This window comes from Podarcis melisellensis (genome assembly GCF_964234715.1).
Source record: "Podarcis melisellensis genome assembly, chromosome: Z".
Lineage (NCBI taxonomy): Eukaryota > Metazoa > Chordata > Lepidosauria > Squamata > Lacertidae > Podarcis > Podarcis melisellensis.
The window spans coordinates 12,338,197-12,352,860 of record NC_138547.1 but is presented as its reverse complement, the minus strand read 5'-3'; the positions used below and the strand labels follow the sequence as shown (position 1 = coordinate 12,352,860).

Genomic DNA, 14,664 nt, shown 5'->3' with positions numbered 1-14,664 from the left:
TCTTGGAGCTGTCGTTCATTAAGGGCAGTGAGCTGTTAGGAGATCCAGATTCCTGTCCCAGGGCTAAAAGTAATCCGCAGAGTTCCCTGGGAAGAGGGATCAATTGTTAAACCACTCTGGGAATGGGATCTGAGTGAAGTGAACAGGGGCCTCCAATCAACACTCAGTGCTTTAACAAACAGCAGCTCCCAGAATCCTTTGGCGGAAGCCATGACTGTTTAAAGTGGCACAGTAGTGCTTTAAATGTATGGAGTGAATGTGGACTTAAGCTCACTGCAGTTGATCCCCTCCTGGTTCTCCCCCTCCCCCCCAGTCTCGCTCCACCCTCAAACACCTCCCACCCCCATCTATGCGCTGGGCCAAGCTGAGGACAGCTTCAAAGACGTTAACCAGCTTTTCAATTTTTCATCACTGCTCATGGTAACCATACCTTCAACTTGCTGCCTCCCTCAGGCTAACCCACCCAGCCTGCTGTCCGTTCTTTGGAATATTAATAATTCCTGCGCCAGTCTGCTCAGCGCGGCCCCTTCCCATTGGCTGACACCGGGCAGAGCAGCCGTTGGGTTCATTAGAAGTCCTGATGATCACAAGCCAGGCAGAAAACCACCTGCACCGCCAGCCTGTCAGCAAGGAGAGTGAAGGCAACACAGACCAGCTGCTTGCGGAGCCTCGAGAAAGTAACATATTTTTGCTCCTCGTCCATCGGAACTACACACTGGGCCTATGACGCTGTGTCTTCTACTTTAGTTTGATGGCCAGGAATGTTAGTACTGTGTTACAGACTGCACACATACACAGGCTCCACTTCCCAAGATTCATGGGAACTGTAGTTTTTAAGGGTGATGGAAAACTACAGTTCCCAGTATTTTTTGGGGTGTGTGATAATGTGCTTTAAATGTATGATGAGTTCGCAAGTGCAGCAGAGCTATGTTAATCATAACAGACTGCCTGATTTCCATTGGAGCGATCAATGTGAGGTTGGTTAGACTGAGAGACAGTAACTGGCCCAGCATAGTTTCACGGTGGGGTGAGCATTTGAATCCCGGTCTCCCAAATTACAGCGCAGCATTCTAACCACTGCAACACACTGACTCCCAACTCTACAATATCTTTTTTTAAAGATGGAGGTGACCAGAACTGTATGCAGTATTCCAAGTGTGGTTGCTCATCAGATTTACTAACAGGTGTTTCAATATTGGCATTTATATTTTTGATCCTTCTCCTAACGATCCTTAGTGTGGAATTTACTTCCCCCCTGCACAGCTGTCATGCAAACTGTGTCAACATCTTTCAACTTTTTTCTATGGGAGGAATCAAGGGATGAAACGCTCAGGCCATAAAAATTGGCAGAATTACAATTTCCCTTTAATTTGTGTGTGCTTCCTCATGCCTCCCCTCCCCCCCCTGGTTCTTCTTTTCCATCCTCATATTTGCTAACTTCATTGTGCAGTTATTCAGGGAAGACTGCCTCACCACGATGTTCTGCATATTGTGATTGTAAGCTGGATTGATTCCTTACTGCCTATGTAAAAATTTCTCTGTAGTGTTACGATCTTCCTGAGAGGGCTATAAAATATAATGCGGAAAAAAATGTTTAATAAAATGTAGAGCATCAAAAAAAACAGTGCCTGAATTATGCAAGGAGAGGTTGAAGGGATTCCCATAGCTAACAGGGGTAAACAGAGTTACACTCCCTCCCTGTGCTGCCTGAGGCTGGGCTTCTGTTTGGGACAAGTGCCGAGTGGGCAAGGTGTCGGGGAGGACCACTAAGAAGAAGCTGGTGGCAGGTGCCCAGTGGAACTTGTTAGGCAGAAAACAGGGACCACCACAATAGTGGGAGCCAGAGCCAATAACAGGTGGAGCTGGATGTAGGTAAGCCACACTGCTGAGTCAGTGCAGCATAGTGGTTAGAGCATGGGTAGGCAAACTAAGGTCCGGGGGCCAAATCTGGCCATACTGCCTTCTAAATCCGGCCTGTGGATGATCCAGGAATCAGTGTGTTTTTACATGAGTAGAATGTGCTCTTTTATTTAAAATGCACCGCTGGCTTATTTGTGGGACCTGCCTGGTGTTTTTACATGAGTAGAATGTGTGTTTTTATTTAAAATGCATCTCTGGGTTATTTGTGGGGCATTGGAATTCATTCATTCCCCCCCCAAAAAATATAGTCCAGCCCCGCACAAGGTCTGAGGGACAGTGGACCGGCCCCCTGCTGAAGAAGTTTGCTGACCCCTGGGTTAGAGTGTTGGTCTAAGACCTGGGAGGACAGGGTTCAAATTCCCTCTTGGCCGTGAAGCTTACTGGGCGTTCCTGAGCCATTGCCTCTCTGCCTGACCGCAGGGTTGTTTGGGGCATTAAACGAGAAGAGAAGAATCATGTATGCTGCTTCAAGCTCCTTGGAGAAAAAGGTGGGGTTTAAATGTAATTAATCAATAAGAGTATGAATAAAAGAAGGCAGACAGGTCAGGGTCTGGAGGAAGGCAGGCTGAGGTTGGTTGGGCAGTGCCCCATTTGCCCTAGCAGATCACAGACTGCTCACGGGCTTACAGAGGCACCCAAAACAGGCCATTGTTGCCTAGCCTCAGAACTAACGCTCAAATCCTAAAGCTGGTCTAGGGGATCTGTTGCTGAACTTCAAGTCCCATCATTCCTGACCACTAGCCCTGCTGGCTGGAGCTGATGGGAGTTGGAATCCTACTCCAGTAGATGCCAAGAAGACAACAGAGGCTGTGCCAGTCTAATATTTAAAGAGAAGGCGTTGCAAGGGCCAAGCACCACAACACTAAAATCCAATATTGTGTCAAATGGACTTCCTGGTAAGAAGTGCAGGAGCTGAGACAACCTTTCAGGCATGCTGGTCCCAAGCTATATAGGGTTTTCTCCACTAGAACTAGCGTCTTGAACTTAGCCTATTAGCTAACTGGCAGCCAGAGAGAAACCATTTCTCATTGAAATGCAAGCAAAACCCGATGTTTCCCTGAATCCCTTCCATCCTCCCCGCTCCCAGCCCCCAGCTTTGTACTGTACGCATCCTCTTTGACCTGGAAAAGACCAGCCTGACTCCAGCAACGGTGGCAGCGAAAGGGAGCAAGCCGGCAAATAGGACATGACAGCATATCACAGGCCGATATGGTAACCAGCTGTCTCAAGTTCATGGGCCAGTCGGAGCACTTGGGAAGGAGAGAGGAGCACCCACCTGAGGCCAGGCGTCTGCAGAAGAAGGGGATGGAGAGAGAGAGAGAGAGAGAGAGAGAGAGAGAGAGGATGTTACTGACGTGCAGGTCCTACCTCCCCCTTTCCGTGAATCCCTGGACGTCATGTATTGCTTGGACATGCTGCAAAACTTGCAAGCTAGGAACATAGAAAGCTGCCTTATATTGAGTCACTTCATTGGTCTATTTAGCTCAGTATTGTTTGCACAGACTAGCAGCAGCTCTCCAGCATTTCAGACAGGAGAGCCTCCTGGCTCAACCCTGGCAATCCCCGGCTGGGATAAGACTCTGGAACCCTGGAGAACCACTGCCAGTCTTTGTCTCAGTGTGAGGCAGCTTCCTACGTCACTATTTCAACCAGCCCTTGATTTAGAAACGTGAGGACTACAGCCTTACTTTGTTTTTACAGGAAATGCCACAACTCAGTGGTCGAACACCTGCTGTGAACATAGAGGGGCCCAGGTTCAATCCCCAGCATTTCTTATGTTCTTATTTTGAATCAACCCTTTATTTAGAATCATGAGGACTGGAAACTTACTTTGTGCAGAAGAGCACCTGTGTTGCATGTAGAAGGTCCCAGCCTCAGTCCCTGGCATCTCCACATAGGGCTGGGCAAGGCTCCCTGTCTGAAACCCTAGAGAGCTGCTGCCAGCCTGTGTGGACAACACTGAAGTAGATGGAGCAAGGGTGTGATACTGGATAAGCTTCCCAGATTCCTCTTTAAAACCAGCTCTTTATTCAGGACAGTGAGGACTAAAATCTATAGGGGAACGACCATGGCTGACTGGCTCAGCACATGCTCTTCATGAGGAAGGCCGCAGCCTCAACCCCCAGCATCTCCACGTAGGACTCGGAATGTTTCCTTCCTGAAACCCTGGAGAGCCAATCAGGTTAGACGGTACTGAACTAGATGGACCAATGGTCTGGCTTGGTATAAGGCAATGTTTGAGAAGCATGAGGACTGGAATCTTACTTTATTCTAAACAAGGAATACCATAGTTTAATGACAGCGCTCCTATGCTCTAGGTTCCTATGCTCTTGCATCCTGCAAGAGGCACGCATGCAACGACCAAAGGACCTATCTGCAGGCATCAGGACGCTGCCAGCCCTCTCTTGCATAACTACCCTTGGCTCCCGTCCATCGCTTCCAGGCCAGCAGCCTGAGCCAGCCGAAAACGGACTCTAATGAAGCCACTGTCTGTTTCTCGCACAAAGCGCCGTCCCCGGCAGACACATCGCCATAAAAACCCAGCCGTGCCGGCTTGTTCAACCTGCTCGTGTCCCCGGCTCCGAGGCAATCACCAAGCTGCTTAGCTGCCCTGTAAATGGTACCGTACAAGCCATAACACCGGCTGTCGGTTCTCAGCAATGGCCTGGACCCATCTAGAGAGCACTTGCCTCTTAAACTCTTGGCCTCGTAATGGCATTGGAAATTTGCATCCTGAGCTGGCTGGGGGGAAGAGGCAGGGCTGGAGGTGAGGGGAAGACATTGACAGTGAAATTATTATTATTATTATTATTATTATTATTATTATTATTATTATACTTCAAATCATGCAATAATGAGAAAAGCGATATATACAACAGATGGAGGAAAGAGTACAAATTTTACCCCAAGATGGAAGGGCGTGAGGTTGAGATCTTACCAAGGGCATCCCCAGGGAGAGGTGGGAGAGAACCTTGCCGGAATCCCTGGATTCAGTGTAGACAGGGCTGAGCTAGATGGACTCTTGGGCTGACTCTGCATAAAGCAGCTTCCTATGCTCCTAAAAGAGAAAATCCGCCCGCAATGACACAAAGAAAAAGACAAGCCTTGCGGCACCCAGATATTCTTAGCTGTTTCTGACATGTAGGACTGCACGTCCAAAATATATTAATTTATTTTGTGCATATGAAATAAAGTTCCACCAAAAAGCCCTGAATGACTGTGGTTTCTTGTTCCCTATTTGACAAAAACTGCAGAGCAAAGACTTCAGCTTCTTTGAGCCACAGAACATAAGAGGGTAGGAACACAGGGAACAGCCTTCTGCTAAATCAGTCCATTTGTCCAGCTAGTTCTATATTGTTTACACTGACTGGTAGCAGCTCCCCAGGGTGTTAAGTAGATTTTTCAGCCATGCTCACAGGTGATGTTGTGCTCATCAGTCCCACATTATGTCTTAAGCCATACCCAGGCTGTTTGTAAGTTACACATTATGCAAACGCTCAAGTCTCCCACTTTTTCAGATCAAGGACTCTTTTACTAGTCTCATCCCAAAGCATGGAAACTACATAAAATAAAATAAAAATTAACCACATGTGAACATAAGAAGAGCACTGCTGGATCAGGCCAATGTCCCATCTAAGTCCAGCATCCTGTTCTCACGGTGACCAACCAGATGCCTGTAGGAAACCCACAAGCAGGACCCGAGCACAAGAGCGCTCTCCCCTCCTGTGGTTTCCAGCAACTGGAAGCATTTGTGCCTCCAAATGTGAAGGCAGAATAATTGTCCCCATCGATAGCCCTCTCCTCCGTAAATCTGTCTAATCCTCTTTTAAAGCCATCCAGGTTGGTGGCCACCACTGCCTCTTGCTGACTAATCCAGCATTCAGGTTTATCTCTCTCTAATAACCCTGGGTACTGGAGTGGGTTAAGGATGCTGAGAACTGTAGCTCAGCACGGGGTAAATTGCAGTGCCCAAGATTCTTTGAGGGTGCGGAGAAGAGTGATTTAAATGTGCTTTAAGTGAATGCTATGCAGGTGGCGCTGTGGTCTAAACCACTGAGCCCTGGGCTTGCCAATCAGAAGGTTGGCGGTTTGAATCCCCCCGATGGCGTGAGCTCCCGTTGCTCGGTCCCAGCTCCTGCCAACCTAGCAGTTCGAAAGCACGTCAAAGTACCAGTAGATAAATAGGTACTGCTCCGGCGGGAAGGTAAATGGCGTTTCTGTGCAGGGTGGTGCTGTGGTCTAAACCACAGAGCCTAGGGCTTGCCAATCAGAAGGTCGACAGTTCGAATCCCCGCAACGGGGTGAGCTCCCGTTGCTCGGTCCCAGCTCCTGCCAACCTAGCAGTTCAAAAGCATGTCAAAGTGCAAGTACAGTGGTGCCTCGCTAGAAGAAAAGAATCTGTTCCGCGATTCTCTTCGTCTAGCGGTTTTTTTGTCTTGCGAAGCAAGCCCATTGACAGCTTAGTGGATTAGCGTTACAGCGGTCTAGCGGCTTCTAGCGATCAGCTGTTAAGCAGCTTATCAGCGGAACAGCTGATAAGCGGCTTAGCGGCTTAGGAAAAGGGCGAAAAAAAGCGAAAAAACCCCGTGGGGGGACACAAGATTTTTTCATCTTGCGAAGCAACCCCATAGGGAAATTCATTTTGCGAAGCGCCTCCAAAACGGAAAACCCTTTCGTCTAGCGGGTTTTCCGTCTTGCGAGGCGTTCGTCTTGCGGGGCACCACTGTAGATAAATAGGTACTGCTCAAGTGGGAAGGTAAACGACGTTTCTGTGTGCTGCTCTGGTTTGCCAGAAGTGGCCTAGTCATGCTGGCCACATGACCCGGAAGCTGTACGTCGGCTCCCTCGGCCAACAAAGCGAGATGAGCGCCGCAACCCCAGGGTTGGCCACAACTGGACCTAATGGTCAGGGGTCCATTTACCTTTCCTTACATAAGCAGTTTGAGAGAGTGGTCTTCACAGTGCCTGCTTCCAGATGCCAGGGGCTGGACCTGGGACACTCTGCATGCTAAGCACCACTGAGCTATGGTGCTTTGGGTGTGCCAGACTTGCTGACTCACTGTAAAGTTTCACAATGTCACTGTCACATCAAAATTCTCTCTCTCTCTCTCTCTCTCTCTCTCTCTCTCTCTCTCTCTCTCTCTCTCTCACACACACACACACACACACACACGATTTCCCCAGCACATCCCAGAATGACAGAGGCCATCCAGGCTTCTGATTTGATCCCAGAATGTCCCGTTTCAGTGCTCTAGCGCTGCTGCTGCCAAGCACAGGGAAGAGGGGAGGAGCTGGTGTTTGCAGCCAGAGTTACAGCCAGTGCTTACAGTGGAACCCTCGTGAAGCAGGACCCTTGTGCGCAGGGGAGGCAGTTCTCCCTGGAGCAGAGGTGGCAGATGCACACAACGCTCTTGCCAGCCCCTCTCTGCTGCCGCCAAAGCCACCGCTGCTGTGATGGCAGCATGAGGTGCAGCACAGGTGGAGGCAGTGAGGGGAGGAGGTAAGGGAGAGAGTAGCTGCTGGGCTGGGGCTGGGGCAGCAGGGGAGGCAGCCAGCTGACTTACGTGGCAGCGCACACCTAAAGACACGCGTCCTCATTTTCAGCCGAAGAATGTTGGAGGGTATGTTCTTTTGCAAACTCCCAAATTTCCCTTTCTAAGAGATGCACAATTTGGCGGATGCAATTCCCGCATCATCTACATAAACGCCTGGGGCTGTTTTTCCATCTTTATGCATTAGCTCGACATGAATATACAAGAAGTATTTCAACTCTAATTCTGTTTGAAAATGCTAGAATAGTGTCTGTATACACTCTGCAGGAAAAGTAGGTCCCTTGAGTTCTGAAGCGTGTGTGTGCATGTGCGTGTGTGTGTGTGCATGTATTTACATATTTCCATGTAAATCTGGGTTTAGAATCTAATGTTCTCTTTTAAATAGGCATTAAAACGTCAAGCACTTCCCTTAAACACTTGCTATAGATCAGCAGATTAGTCTGCATCTACTGGGAAAAGACACAGATGTGGCATAGGTGAGCGTGTTGTGGGGTAGGTTAGAGGTCTTTCATTGTTTATTTTATATATTTTTACATTAATACTCCAGCTTTCCTCCAAGGAGCTCCAGGTGGCGTACAATGTTCTCTCTTCCTCCCCAGATTTATCCTCACAATAACCCTGTGAGGTAGGCTAAGGTGAGAGTGAGTGACTAGCTTGAGGTTACCCAGTAAGCTTTGTGGTTGAGTTGGGATTTGAATTCTTGTCTCCCAGGTCTTACTTAGTGTTCTGTACTGAGTTGAATAGGGTCCAGAAGGCAGCAGTCTGATTGGTCCTAGAACAATAGGATTCAGAGTGCAGCAGTCTGATTGGTCCTAGAACAATAGGATTCAGAATGCAGCAGTCTGATTGGCCCACAGGAGCCACCCAATCCAGCTCCAGGTGGAAGTGAATCCACAACATGATTGGCCTACAGGATTAGCCAATCAGATGGGGCTGTTGTGAAAATAATGCATATAAAGCAGACATTCTGGGGGAACTTTCATTCCTCCTCACCACCATGAGCTGAATAAAGAGAATGAAATCCACTCTCGACTCTGAGTATATTTCACTTAGTCCAACACTCTAACCACTGTACCACACTCTAACTCTCCAGAGGCTGTGAAGTGCCATTACTTTACTCCTGGGCTTGGCGAAGGACCACAAAACTAAATGCTCCCTGCCTTATTTGCTAGGATTTCATCAACTTTTCCCAACTTGCTGCCCTCCAGTTTATTTGGACTCCAACTTCTATCAGCTGCTGGACAGGGTTGATGGGAGTTGTAGTCCAAGGCAGCAAGAGGGCACCAGGATAGAGAAGGCTCGCTGACACTCTGGGTGCTTAAGACTTATATAATTGCTGTCTCCTTTTCAGAGATGGGCTCTGGCCATGAATTGATATATTTTGCTGCTGCTGTGTGGAACAGTCAGAGCTAAGACGTCAAGGGAAGCTTGGAGTCAATAGCAGAGGGCCAGGCAGCCTAAATGGAAATATGTTAAGGCAGGGACAGGGAGCTTCAGGCACAGGGGCCAAATGTGGCCCTTCAGGTCTCCCTGTCTCTCCAGGCCACACACCGTCTCCCTAGGCTACGCCCCTCACTAGGCCTGCTTTGCACCTTCCTTCAATATATTTACCAGGCTGGAATGTGTCCTTGAGCTCTGATAATGCCTCTTGTTTGTCTGGATGGAGATGGATGTGTCAGTATCTGTATAAAGTAGCCTATGGTACAAAAAGTGAACTTCACAGGTTCACATACACACACATCTATACACTCCAATTCTGCTCCTTGAGGTCTTTCATATCCTGTAGCTGTTGTCTTGCAAAGTGTTTCAATCGGCAACTCAAGTTCTGAAAACTCTCCTTGAATTGTCACAGAGAGGTGGAGGGAGGTTCACATGCCACCAACCAGATCTAAGGCAAGACAAAAGTCAGAGCAGGAGAAATTACTGCCATGCATTTTTTAAATAAATAAATAAATTGATCAATCGTTCCTGGATGAAACACATTAAACACACACACACACACACACACACACACACACACACACACACACACACACTGGAAGGTAGCCTTCCATGCTTGACACGCTGACAGTTTCCCTCCCTGCTCTTCTGGTTGTGAAACATTATTATCTGCCAGTAAAAGTTAAATCTCTCAATTGAAATGGGCTCCTTCCCTGCTGGGTAGCAGAAGGCAACTCCTGCCCTTCCTGATTAGCACTATGTAGCCCCCCAGGTTTGGTTTGAAAACAAACCCCCCCAACAACTACTCCCTCCAAAAGGGACAAACTAATAAAGATCTAATCCAATTACGGCTCTGAACAGCATAGGGAGCTTTGTTTGTGTTTGTGTGTGTGGTTGTAATAGTACTCTTTAAGTATTGCCCCTTATCCCACTCTCTCTTTCCTTTCCTTCTGCTGCTTTCTCCAGGACTGGCTAGAGTCAAAAAGCAGGCTGTTAGGTTGTGTGAGGATTTAAGAACCAGGCAAAACAGTCACTTCACCCTGGTCCAGCCCGTTTAGAATTTTGAAGGCTCTCTGCCAAATAAGAAAAATGGGGGCCTGGAAGAAACAGAAGTTCTTCTTCTGTTGTTGTTAGCCTCCAGTTCTCTCCAGTAATGCAGAGCAGGGTCCTAGGGAGAGAAATGTTGGCAATCCTGCCCACCATTGCACTCACCTTGGGAGAGCATTTGGAGATGCAGGGAGAGTGTGTTTTGACTCTATGTGATTCTGGATATGCGCTACCCCCAGAATGTAAACCTTGCATAAGTTGAAAGTTGATTGGATTGCTGAATGCTTAGCTTTGAAGGAGACAGAACAACAACTCCTTGGTGTTCTTCCTGAACACCTTCTCCAGAGTGACCCTAGGAGCCAATTCTCCGTGGCTGACTCACCTCCTTTAGCTCTGATTGGTTCCAATCAGCACAAAGGGTGAGAAGACTTCTCATTGGCTCACTGGAGGTGAACCAAAGAATCTAAGGACATAGTAAGAGCCCAGCTCAATCAGGCCAGTGGTCCACCTTGTGGTCTATCACAGGGGGCAGTCAGATGTGTATGAGAAGCCCACAAGCAAGACCTGGACACAGCAGCACTCTCCCCACTTGAGGTTCCCAGCAACTGAAATTCAGAGACATACTGCCTCCACCCATGGAGGAACAGCATAGCCATGAATCTAATAGATGGCCAATGGTTACTAGCCAAAATGGCTGCACTCTGCCACCACCGTTGGAGGCAGTAAAATGGGTGTAGCCAGGAGTTTTTGGGGCGGGGAGTAGGTCTTTTGTTAGGGGGCCAGAACCTCAGTTTTCTATGTATTTTTTTGATGGGGGGCAGCTGCCCCTTCCTGCCCCCAATTAGCTATGCCCATGGGCAGTAATGCTTCTGAATAACAGTTATTTGAAGCTACAGGAGGGGAGAGTTACTCTTGTGCTCAGATCCTGTTTGCAGGCTTCCCGCAGGCATTTGGTTGACCACTGTGAGAATAGGATGCTGTACTAGATGGGCCATCGGCCCTGATACAGCAGGCTCTAATTATGTTATTAATGGTTGAACTGTGGAACTCACTCCCAAAAGGTATAGTGATGGATGGCTCAGATGGCTTTAAAAGAGGATTAGGAAGAACATTGCCTGACATACAAAAGTATCACATTCATTCCTTTGCCCACTTTTGCCTCTGGCTGGCCCCACCCTACCACTGGCATGTGACCTCCAGATGATTGGAGAGAATGCAGCCCTCGGGCTGAAAAAGCTCCCCCCCCCCGCCCCTATTTCATGTTTTCCCCCATAACCAGGAAAGCTCCTTTTCTAATTGGGACAAGTGAGTGTCTTGTTTCACACTGTGAAGACCCTTCCACCTTCCAAGTTCTGTATATTTACTGGCTTATACGAGGGAGACAGATGCTGCTGTCTTAAGAGAGTTTCGGCAGCCCTTCCAACAGATCTTGCTCTTTTCCTTTCCATCTGCAACCAGGTCACCCTATAGCCCGAGGGACCCAACATCTGATGTCCACAGTTGGTATGGAAAACAGCTGCTACTCACCCTGAGTTGTGGAGAGAAAGAGTCTGTTGTTCCAGCTGACAGTCCACGCAAGACAGGTCATGGTTGGGAGCAAGGCCATCCAAGAAGAGACGGGCTGGTTGCAAGAGAAGTGGGAAGACTTACTTAATCGGGCTGGTGAGGATGAGGAAGATCAGGATCTCTTGCTCAACCTCCGAGTAGCTTTCAGTAGATCAGCAAGAGTTTCTGTGCCTCTTGATATAATTTTCATTCATTCTGTATTATCTAAAATGCATAGCAAAACAAATAACAGATAATAATTCAGAGTATAGCATATACCCCAATCTATCTGCAAGCATTTCTGACTCCCTACAATTGATGGATAAATTGGTCAGTTTCACTTCTCTACGTTTTTATTTTTCCATTCTTAAATGTTCTCCATATTTCTACAGCAACTTGAGGTGTGTGTTGCTGGTTTGTTTGTTTGTTTTTTAAATCCTCAGGAAAATTTGTCAGAATTTAAGTGTGAATGTTTCCTATTAGACACATTTTTGTATGCACTTTTGCCTAAGGTACACATTTTATGCAAATAATTTTCCCCTAATATAATGCATTTGTTAATTTCACTAATAATGCACTGGTATGCATACTTTACACTAGGATTTGCATCTTTATACCCATGACTTGATTGGAGAACTGCACTGCAAAATCTGGAGAACTGCCACTTTTAAAGGGTCGTTGTATTCCCATTTATGAAAACACATTTTTGAAGCTGCAAATTAAGGGGTTTGATCTTTAAATGCAAAGTGAATTTATCCCCCATCCTTGGAGTAAAGGGCAATAAGTGCCCAAGTCAATCCTCCGATTCTAAAAAACGTCAACTCCACAGGGCTCCACAGAAGGTGAATGGATTTCTGGCTGCTTTTTCCTCCCACGACCTCGAGGTGGCGAGCTAAGTATGGAAAGCAAAGTCCCTCTCTGGCCCGTTTTCAGAACAAAGGCATATTAGCCCAGCAGCTCGGGCAAATCGGCTTCTCCCTCCAAGAACGCCGAACCCTTTCCAAAACTTGTATCTGTAGGGCAGAAACTCCAACAAAACAAAAGGACATTTAGGGGATGATCTAAGCAAACTTTACCTAGGATTACTATGCTTATGTATGCATGTACGTACTATGTAACTGTGAAGCCTTTTTTCATCTGCATTATAGACACAGGAGGTCCTGGCTTCAAATCTCAACAGCTCTAGATAGGGCTGGGAATGTCCGCTGCCTGGAACCCTGGAGAGATGCTGCTGATCTGTGCGGACAGTATTTATTTCTTTATTGTATTTAATAAAATTTATATACCGCTTGATTGTAAAAAACAAAATAAAACAAAACAACCTAACAACTTCAAAGTGGTTTACAATAACAATAAAACAGCAAACTTGTTGGGGGGGACAACCCTGTTGAAAACACATATTTAAAACACACCTAAAATCAGCGATAAGCGAAAGAACAGATCAAAACATAGGCAAACATTCTACATATCCTGAATAATTTTCCTAAACAGAAATGTTTATAAGGTAAAAGGTAAAGGTACCCCTGCCCGTACGGGCCAGTCTTGACAGACTCTGGGGTTGTGCGCCCATCTCACTCAAGAGGCCAGGGGCCAGCGCTGTCCGGAGACACTTCCGGGTCACATGGCCAGCGTGACAAAGCTGCATCTGGCGAGCCAGAGCCGCACACGGAAACGCCGTTTACCTTCCCGCTGGTAAGCGGTCCCTATTTATCTACTTGCACCCGGAGGTGCTTTCGAACTGCTAGGTTGGCAGGCGCTGGGACCGAGCAGCGGGAGCGCACCCCGCCGCAGGGATTCGAACCGCCGACCTTTCAATCGGCAAGTCCTAGGCGCTGAGGCTTTAACCCACAGCGCCACCTGAGCAGGTGCCAAAAGAAAGGAACAGTGAAGGCCCCTACCTGGTGTCAACAGGCAGGGAGTTCAAAAGTTTCCACCTATGAATCACCTATGAACATCACAAAGCTCAATATGGAACTAGACTGCTTGGTAGTTTGTGAGGTGGGGTTCAAATACATTCTGGCGAATTCAAGTTGCGTGGGACAACAATTGCTCTTTGTGGCATCGTATAACCTTCCAGCAAATATATCAGAGCAAATACTCAATAGACAATGGCTGTTGTATAACTGCCTCACAAGCTCTGTGTGTACAAAAATCAGGATGAATGCCCAAGAAACAAGTTGACGTGGTTGCTACCCTAGATAGATCAGTGGTCTGACTCTCTATAAGGAAGATTCCTATTTTCTGCAAGAGTTGTGGAGATTCGAGGTTGAACGGTGGTTACTTGGGTCAAAGAAAAGAACACTGTGGAAATCCTGGTGCGTTTGTTCCACAAAGGCCCTCATCTCTTGCAAAGGGAAGTTGAAAACAATTTCTCTGGAGCTGACAGAAAACAGAGAGGCATACTTTTAGGAGATGCTATAGCTTCTCTCCATCTCTCCTCTCTTACCCCCCCCCCCCCGTTCCCCCCTTTGCTGTCAGGGAGACAATCTGTTCCTCCTTTGCTGAGGAGGAACTTTACAATATGGTGACGAGATGTCAGGAATCATTAAACAAAACAAAGAAAGATGGAGCAGGGACGTTCAGGAGAAACATCTTTTCAGCACGAGGGGTAGAGGAGTGTTGAGCACCCAGCTGAAGAGGCTTCTTAAAGCTTGGCAGGGAGGCAAGGCCTCTGTTGTTTATTATTCTGATCCACCTTGATCTCCCTCAGATGCCTCCCATTCTTAGCATACACAGGGGATTTGCAGTGGTTAGGATGAGGATGTGGATATGGGGAATCCCACTTTCAGCTTACCACCCACCAGGAGACTGTGACAAGGCCTGAGACTCAGGCTGATGGAACCAGATCAAGGGGAGGATGTGCCCAAATCTAAACCCAGGATATGTGTGCTCCAGAGTCTCTGGTTCTGGAGCAGAAACAAGAACCCCAAAGTGCAGTAGGTCTTATTCCAGGAAAATCCAAGGTAGTGTGTTCCAGATGTTGTTTGACTACATTTCCCATCAGTCCCAGCCAACATGGGATTGGATGATGGGAGTTGTAGTTGAACAACAGCTGGAAGGCAACATGTTTATATCAAGCTGGGTAAGTTCCAAGCCTTGATGCTGCCTGCCAATCAAAGTGGCTGATGTTGCAAACCCGCAGTTCCTTCTGTGTCTGCAG

At 47.5% G+C, this 14,664-nt stretch overlaps 1 long non-coding RNA gene across 1 annotated transcript; it reads left to right on the top strand.

The window, feature by feature from the left end:
* Positions 1 to 10,445: 10,445 nt before the first annotated feature.
* Positions 10,446 to 12,794, top strand: LOC309361566. The gene is made up of 3 exons (XR_014164510.1): positions 10,446 to 11,087; positions 11,418 to 11,621; positions 12,659 to 12,794. It is a non-coding gene; the product is annotated as an uncharacterized lncRNA (long non-coding RNA).
* The last annotated feature ends 1,870 nt before the right edge of the window (positions 12,795 to 14,664 follow it).